The 9439-nt window shown below is 40.1% G+C and overlaps 1 pseudogene; it reads right to left on the bottom strand.

The window, feature by feature from the left end:
* Nucleotides 1–7611: 7611 nt before the first annotated feature.
* LOC133768843 (U2 spliceosomal RNA) lies at nucleotides 7612–7772 on the bottom strand (annotated as a pseudogene).
* Between the last annotated feature and the right edge of the window lie 1667 nt (nucleotides 7773–9439).

Genomic DNA, 9439 nt, shown 5'->3' with positions numbered 1-9439 from the left:
GAAGGAAGGAAGGAAGGAAGGAAGGAAGGAAGGAAGGAAGGAAGGAAAAAAGAGTAAAACACAGACATTAAAAATGGCTCCCTATTCATGTTTTGGATTTCACCAGCAATTACTTACATATGCACTGATACACACACACACATACACACACACATCTCTCAAGAATGTCATTGCAGCCATGAAGTTGGAGTCCTCACATTTAATATATTCAGAAACTGTACAGAATGGTCTCATTAAGAGAAGTCCTATACAGACAATTTTAAATGTTCCAGTAGGTAGAGGAAAAATTGAAAATGAGATTTGTTCCTTTCTGTTTCCTTTGAAGGACTGGATGGAAAGTGAGGTGTGAAGTTCAGAGCTTTATTTCTCAGCAAGATCTTGGAATCACAAGTTGAAGTAATTTGAATAGTGTGCATCATCCCCATCACTTAGGGTACAGGCGATGTTTCCTCCTGTCTGTGTCTGTTAACATGTTCACAAGCCTGCCATCTGAGAAGGAATTTTCCCTGGCGGCCATGACCTAATTTCAAGGTTCTGGCAGACAAATGCAGCAACTGACAACCCAGGTTTTTCTATTTAGCATATTAATCGCCTACATTTTTAGCATGCAGTCATGATAAGATGAAGCCTGCGAAGGATTTGCCAGCTTTCCTGAAATCAGCTGATGGAACACTCTTTGTAACCCTGTAGACCTCTGATTTTCCATGCATGAATTCTCTTTTGCAGGAATCTCTCAGCCTCCAAAGTTTCTGACTGGCATTCAGATCAAACATATGCTATATATAATGAAGAGTGATTGGATTCTAGAGGATGCCAGAGCTTACCAGCTCAGAAGACTATGGGCCTGCTGCCTGGGCAAGCTTCTTTATACGGGATCTTCCTCCCCACACCCAGTTAATTCCTTTTTACATTTGTTTCCGTAATCCAAAGAAAGGCATTTCTCTCTTTAAGGCCAGAAATAAATATATATGCAGAGGCAAATGAGCCATTCATTCTTCTATTTGCTGATGATATGCATTCTTAGTAACAGAGTAAGAGAAAATCTTATTGATTTAGCATTCAAAAATATTATGTTGGGAATAAATATAATATTTCTGTCTTTGAAAATGTTATACAATCTATTGTATGGGAAACATCATTGGGCTTGCCTGAAATATTCTTCTATCCTATTTCTTCATAAATATTGACAGAAATGTGTTTTTCCAAATTTAGTGGTTATAGGAAATAAACTAAGCTGGTTTTTGCCAGAAAGAAATATTGTTCCTAGGTTCATTTCATTTAACTTGCCTTAACTGTTTGCTTTGATAGCACTATTTTTTACTTTTTTCTCCTTTCATGTAATGTTAAACAACTAGAGCTATCCAAAAGGAAGCTTAATATAAATATATCAGGGTTTTTAATTATCAACCCGAAGCTTTCATTTTTCTTTGGGGCTTCAACTCAAAGCCAGTGACAAAATTGATAGAAAAACAGAGGATAGTTCTTAGAAATCGTGTATTTTTTCCCAGCGTCTTGTATTTGCCTGTGTATGTTTTTCCTCTCCTGGCATTTGCAGAAGAAAATAAGGAAAACTCAACAAACAGAGCTTAATTGAAGAGAGAGGCAGCTGACTTAGTAGATAAAAGGCAGAAGAAGTATTTCATGCTAATCAAGATACTGAAAATTACCTGAAGATGAGAATAAGATAAAAGATTGAGTATATGCCAAACATAGATTTGTTAAATATCACCAACTAAATTTGTGATTTTTCATTCTTCTAAGTTGGCCATATTCTACTATTTTATACATAAATAAAAATGACTTCCAGGCATATTAGATTACAGACTGAATTACTCTATCACAGGATGACAAGCATTGACAAATAGTTTCCCTGCAACGAAAAGTCTGGCAGATCCCATATTCTCAGTAAAAGTGTGAGGAAACAAGGCAGATATTTCCTTCATTCTAACTCTTTTACATGTAGGGAATAGTCTGTCAATCTCTATTATATCATTAGGTCACCAAGCAGGTTTGGTATTTGGCAAGGCAGTGAAAGTTTGGGGATAATTTTCCTGACTAGCAACCCATATATTGAAGATTAATTAAATCACTGAAAGTCTTGCATAACAAATGTGTTTTGCTCACTTGTCAACATGGGTACAGATGTTCACATTCTAATAAGAACAATGACAGAATTCCATTTTCAGACTCTAGCATTCTTAACAGTAGCAGTGGCAAAACATCAAAATGGTGAGTTTTATTCTTTATCAGCTTCTATAAAACTTGACAGCTTTCTGCACATTGCAAATTTTCTAAAATCATGTTGGCTTTATACATTAGCTACAACTTATTCCTGGAGGTAGAGAAGACAGTGTGATTGAAAGACCATGAGATAGAGTTCTTTGAGGTAACGAGCTGTCTCACTTCTGTGGTTTCCTATGTTTCCTATAAAGGAGAGTTAATAGATGCTTCAATGAATGAATGCATAAAGTTGTGAGTTCATAAAGGAATTCAGAAAGTTGAGAGGCCTGAATTCTTTGTGCTCCAAGTGATACTGTCAGAAAGTAAACTTGATTAATTTGGAAGTGGGGATTGAGGATGAAGAAAGGACCCTTTTTCTAAACTCAAATAGTGCCATTATGCAATATTTTCAGTTTAGAATAAAGAAGAAAATGACTTCTTCTGCCAAAGAGGAAGTGTAAATCTGTTTACTTCTCCACCGTATGTCACAAGAAGAGAAAAATCAGATGTCAAAGAGAACACAGGCTGGAGGAGGCAGATCACTTACAAAGACCAGGAACAGACATGATGAGACAAAAGATCACATTTAATAAGCACATTAGACAAGAGTTCTAAGACATGGACCTGTAAGTATGTGTGTCTCCAGACCTTCAGAGTATCCTTGACTGTATTTCATTTGTCTACAAATTCTGTTCTTAACATGCCCTTTCCATCATCCTAATCTATACTTTTGAGCACATATCAGGTGTCATGAAACATCTCTTGATTTTGTGGAGGAACCTCCCACATCTTCCAACAGCACATCACGCATGCCTCCCATTCTTCAGCTGCTGTTCTCCTACTAGAATACCTTAGAACAGAGTTATATCTTCCTTGTAATAGTTCTTCCAGATTATTGCATGCTACTGGATGCACCAATTTTGTGAAATAGAGGTGTCAAACTAAAACGTGAAACTTAGCTTAAAAAACCCACAAAATTAATAGAGGAAAATCCCAAATCAGGTAAGGAATACAAAGCAATAATTGGAAATGTAACAAGTCTCAAATGAGAAACCAAAAGAGAAGAAAAACTGTAATCCTCTATTATATTCCCATACCCTATCTTTCCCCCTTATGATGGTTTTTATTTCTTAAGATTTATTTTATTTATTTGAAAGACAGTGTTACAGAGAGAGATAGAGACAGAGAGAGATCTTCCATCCACTGGTTCACTCCTCAGATGACTGCAATGGCCAGAGCTGCAACAATCCGAAGCCAGGAGCCAGGAGTTTCTTCTGGCTCTCCCACGAGGGTGCAGGGGTCCCAGGACTTGAGCCATCTTCTACTGCTTTCCCAGGCCAGAGCAGAGAGCTGGATTGGAAGAGGAGCAGCTGGGACTAGAACCAGCGCCCAAATAGGATGCCGGCGCTTCAGGCCAGGGCTTTAACCTGCTGCGCCACAGCAGCGGCCCTTCTTATAATGTTCTTAAAAATATTTATTTGTTGATTGAATGGCAGAGTGAGAGTGAAGAGTGAGAGTGAGAGTGAGAGTGGGAGTGGGAGAGAGAGAGGGGGAGAGAGAGAGAGAGAGAGAGAGAGAGAGAGAGAGAGAGAGAGAGAGAGAGAAAGAGAGTCCTCCATCTACTGGTTTACTCCTCAAAAGGCCTGGACTGGAAATTCATCCATCCGGGTCTCCCACATGGGTGGCAGGGGCCCAAGTACTTGGACCATCGTCTGCTGCTTTCCTAGGCACATTAGCAGGAAGTTGAATTGGAAGTAGAGCAGCCTGGACTCAACTCAGCACTAACCTGGGATGCTAGTACCACAGGTGTAACTTAACCTGCTGTGTCACAAAGCTGCCTCCCACCTCTTATAACTTATAAGCCGAGATTCAGTCTGAAGGTAGTACCACCAGGAGTGCTGATCTCTTGACTGTCTGAGAACTTTATTTATTTTATTGTTTAAAATTTATTAACATGAAGTTGTACATAGTTGTGATTTTTACATATTCAGACATTTATTTCAGGTTTTTTTTTTTAATCTCTTTCCCTCTTTTTTCTTGATTGATTTCACTAGGAGTGTATAAGTTTCATCAATGTCCTCAAAGAACTGAATTTTTACTTTCACTCTTTTGTATATTTGTTAATAACTCACTAATTTTTAGCTCTTATTCTATTTTCTTCTAACTTAATGTACTATGTTTTCAATTTGTTGTAGTAGTCATAATATTAATTTTAACATTTCTTTATTAGCATACATATTCCTTTGAGAAAAGATTTAGCTGCATCTGCAGGTTTTGAATCAATATTAACATTTATGAATTTTTACTTGTCATGTATTTTTTCATCTAAGTGCATTAAGTCGTGTTAAATTATGGGTGCTGGTTCACATCCCAGGTGCTCCACTTTCTATCCAGCTCCCACTAATGTGCCTGGGAAAGAAATACAAGATGGCCCAAATACCGGGGCCCCTGCCACCCAAGTGGGAGGCCTGGAGTAAGTTCCTGGCTCCTGCATTTGGCCTGGCTCAGCTTGGCCATTGTGGCCATCTGGGGAGTGAACCAGCAAATGGAAAATCTGTCTCTCCTTCTCTCTCTCTCTCTCTAATTCTGCTTTTAAGTAAGATAAATAAATCTTTTTAAAAAGTAAATTATAATCTCTTGATGACTTTTTGGCTGTGTTCTTGAATTGATTCTGAGCTAAATTCCGCTTTAGTTAGAGAACACATCTTTTTTATTTTATTCTTGGAAATGTGTTGATGCTTTTTTTTTCTTTAGAATCAGTCAGTGCTCTATGATTTCTTAAACAAACTGTAATGTGCTGTCTTTTAGTATAAGTTTGATATAGTCAGTTAGGTTCAAATTTTAATCGTACAAATCTGTATCCTTGTTTTGTCTGCTTGTTCTAGCAGTTTTTGAAAAAAGCATGCTATCTTTTTACTTTAGGATTGTGTTTGTATTTTTTTTTTTTTTTTTGACAGGCAGAGTTAGACAGTGAGAGAGAGACAGAGAGAAAAGTCATCCTTCCGCTGGTTCACTCCTCAAATGGCCGCTACGGCCGGCACTGGGACGATCCGAAGCCAGGAGCCAGGTGCTTCCACCTGGTCTCCCAAGCGGGTGCAGGGCCCAAGCTCCTGGGCCATCCTCCACTGCCTTCCTGGGCCACAGCAGAGAGCTGGACTGGAAAAGGAGCAACCAGGACAGAATCCAGCGCCCCGACCGGGACTAGAACCCTGAGTGCCGGCGCTGCAGGAGGAGGATTAGCCTAGTGAGTCACAGTGCCAGCTAGGATTGTGTTTTTTGGTCTTTTTTTTTCTATTAATATCTTCAAATCTTAATGTAATTAAATCAATATTCTGCTAGACTGATTAGTTCATCATCATGAAACATTCTTTGTAATAATGATTCCTGCTTTAGAATCTACTTTTATGTTAGTATAGCAAAACCAGAACTTTTTGATTTTTAATTTGGTTAGTATTTTACATATTTCACTCCCAGTCTTTTTTTAAGAAAGAAAGGCAGGGGGCTGGCACTGAGGGATAGCAGGTAAAGTCACCACCTGTGGTGCCAGCATCCTACATGGGCATCTGTTCCAGTCCCAGCTGCGTCTCTTCTGATCCAGCTCTCTGCTGATCTGCCTGGGAGAGCAGCAGAAGATGTCCCATGTCCTTGGGCTCCTGTACCCCTACATGGGAGGCCTGGATGAAGCCCCTAGCTCCTGGGATCAGACCAGCCCAGCTCCAACTGTTGGAGCCGCGTGAATCAGCAGATGGAAGATTTCTCTCTGTCTCTGTTTCTCTCTGTCTCTTTCTCTGACTAGAAGAAAAAGAAGAGAGAGGAGAGGAGAGGAGAGCAAAGCAGAGGAGAGGAGAGGAGAGGAGAGGAAAGGAAAGGAAGAAAAAAAGGAAAGAGAGAGAAAGAGAGGGAAGGAGGGAAGGAGGGAAGGAGGGAAAGAGGAAAGGAAGGAGGGAGGGAGGGAGGGAAGAAGAAAGGAAGGAGGGAAGGAAGGAAGGTGAAAGAAAGGAAAGGAAGGAAAAGAGAGGAAAGGAAAGAAGAGAGGAGAGGAGAAGAGAGGAGAGGAAGAAAGAAAGAGAAATATATATATATATATATATAGAGAGAGAGAGAGAGAGAGAGAGAGAGAGAGAGAGAGAGAGAAAACTTCCATTTTCTGGTTTACTTCTTGAAGGGTCACAAAGGTCTGGGCCTGACCAAAGCCAAAAGATAGGAACTCCATCCAGGCCTCCCACTTGGGTGTCAGGAGCCCAGGGACTTGGGCTCTCTGCTGCTTTCCTAAGTGCATTGGCAAGAAACTTGATTAGAAGCAAAGTAGCCAGGACTTGAACTGGCACTTCAGCTGTACCAAAATACCAGCCTCTCACTTTCAATCTTTCCATATCTTTATATTATGTATATTTTTATATTTGTCTCTGTTATATGCTACATTATCTCTCCCCACAGATTCATCAGGTATTCCTAGTACTTCAAAATGTGATATTTGGATCCTTAAAAAATAATTAAGTTATAATGAGTTCATTTGTGTGTACTGTAATCCAGTATTACTGGTGTACCTGTAAGAAGAAAACAATTAAACACAGACAAGTAGAGAGGGAAAACTATGTGAGGACACAGGGAGAAGACCACCATCCACAAACCAAGGAGAGACCAATCCCATCAGTGCGTTGTACTTCCTGCCTCCAATATGGCAGTCATAGCAGATTAAGTCTTCTAATTGAATTGTTCGGCCTATTTCACTTAGTAAAATTCAAAGTTCTTGTTTAGCCTACTAGGCTCTTTGTGCTCTAATACCTTTTTGTGTCTCTAATTAATCTCTCTCTCTGTCTCTCTCTCTGTCTCTCTCATTGTTTACAATCTGTTTTGGATCTAACAGTCGTGCTTCTACCTTAAGGCTTTTGCACTACTTGCAATGCTCTCAGCTAATCTGAAAAGCTATATTCTTTGCCTCTTTCAAGTCCTTGTTCACCTTCTGATCATCCTAATATTGTATCCGTACCCCATTTCTAGCACTCCCAATCCTCTTAACATACTCTATTATATTCTTCTTTCTATGTTTCTCACTGTTTAATATGTGGCTGTAATTAAGAGGACACCAATTCCTTGAGGGCAGCGATATTTGTCTATTTTATCCACTATGTTGGCCGGCGCCGCAGCTCACTAGGCTAATCCTCAACCTGCGGCGCCAGCACACTGGATTCTAGTCCTGGTCGGGGCGCCGGATTCTGTTCCGGTTGCCCCTCTTCCAGGCCAGCTCTCTGCTGTGGCCAGGGAGTGCACTGGAGGGTGGCCCAAGTCCTTGGGCACTGCACCCACATGGGAGACCAGGAGAAGCACCTGGCTCCTGGCTTCGGATCAGCGTGGTGTGCCAGCTGCAGCGCGCCGGCCGTGGCAGCCACTGGAGGGTGAACCAACGGTAAAGGAAAGACCTTTCTCTCTGTCTCTCTCTCTCACTGTCCACTCTGCCTGTAAAATAAATAAATAAATAAAAATAAAAATATCCACTATGTAGCCCAAGTGCTTTGCTACACTTGATCTTAGCCAAAAGGCCGAGAAGCAAGAAGCCCAAGTGCACTTTGAAGAGTACCTTCACAAATTAGTTTTCAATGAATATTTGTGAAATTGATTAGTGAAACACATTGGCTAAAGGTATCACTTATTCTTGATTGAAAAGCAAATATAACTTGATATCAGAAAGCTCAGAAGAGTATGATAGTTTCATTTTAGTTGGTTACAAGATTTTCTAAAATTCCATATTGTAGGTTCAATTATTTTTAATAGATTTTTTTTAAAATCTGAGATAAATAAATATAACATTTAGATTGATTTTCCTGAATGTTATTTGAAGATTTTGGTGCTCACTGAGCAGAACACAAGAAGGTCATTGTTTTTACTCAATCAACCTTGACAAAGCTTATTTTTTCAAGGGTGAATGTATTATAAGAATTCTGTTACTTTTACCAAAATACCTGAGAGAAGCTTACTAGGAAGGAAGAAGGTTTCTTTTAACTCAAGGTTTGGAAGTTCACAGTTTATGATGAGGCAGCCCCATGGCTCTGGTTTCTGATGGAAACTGGTGTTTGATGATGTTGGATGGTGTTTGATGATGCAAACATATACACCCAGTGCAGGTGTATATGGCAAGGCAGGAAGCAGAGAGACACAGGGAACTCCCTCTTCCACCCTCTTTTTGGTTCTCCCTTATAATGCCACCATGATTTGATCATGGGGCTCCACCCTAGCAATCTGATCCAATCCAATCACTCCCCAAAAGCTCCACCTTCAGATATCATACTTGGATCAAGCCTCCAGTAGTAATCTATGAGCTATGAACATAAGATTGAGGTCTACCAGAGGTTGGGAGGCAAATTCTGTTTGAACTGTAATAATGAATTAGAGGGGCTGGTGCCATGACTCACTTGGTTAATCCTCTGCCTCAGTGCTGGCATCCCATATGGGTGCCAGGTTCTAGTCCCGGTTGCTCCTCTGCCAGTCCAGCTCTCTGCTCTGGCCCAGGAGGGCAGTGGAGGATGGCCCAAGTGCTTGGGCCCTGCACCCGTGTGGGAGACCAGGAGGAAGCACCTGGCTCCTGGCTTCGGATTGACGCAGCACCGGCTGTGGCGGCCATTTGGGGAGTGAACCAACAGAAGGAAGACCTTTCTCTCTGGCTCTCTCTCTGTCTATTACTCTACCTGTCAAATAAAAAAATTAAATAATGAGTTAGATATATTTACAGCTCTGGCATCAATCTGTGTAATTCAATTGAGCAATATTTATTGAGAAATTTCTATATACCAGGCATTGTACCACTCTTTTTACTTAAATAATTCTATTTACTCAGATCAACACCCTTTGAGATATTTATTTCTCTTTGAGATATACTAATTCTGATATATATATATATATATATATATATATGTATATATAAAGAGAAAGGGAAAGAGAAAGAGAGAGACAGAGAGAGAGAGAGAGAGATGAGACGTCCTGAACCAAGCAGCAGAGACAAAGCTGTTTAGTGACTGTCTCTAATGTTTTCTCTACTTCCCTACTTTTCTCTTTACCAACTTTCTTTGGCTGCCATCTACCTTACATTTCCACCAAAAGCCAGAGAAAAAACTGCTGTATTGTGGTAATTTTCATAGTTCAACATATATAGATAATTTGTGGTTTTGATTTTGTGTAATTATTGGCTCTCAGATTGTCAGGGCTTGAACAAGTGCAGCCAACT

Source organism: Lepus europaeus, chromosome 1, assembly GCF_033115175.1.
Source record: "Lepus europaeus isolate LE1 chromosome 1, mLepTim1.pri, whole genome shotgun sequence".
NCBI lineage: Eukaryota > Metazoa > Chordata > Mammalia > Lagomorpha > Leporidae > Lepus > Lepus europaeus.
This window is presented reverse-complemented; position numbering and strand designations above follow the sequence as displayed.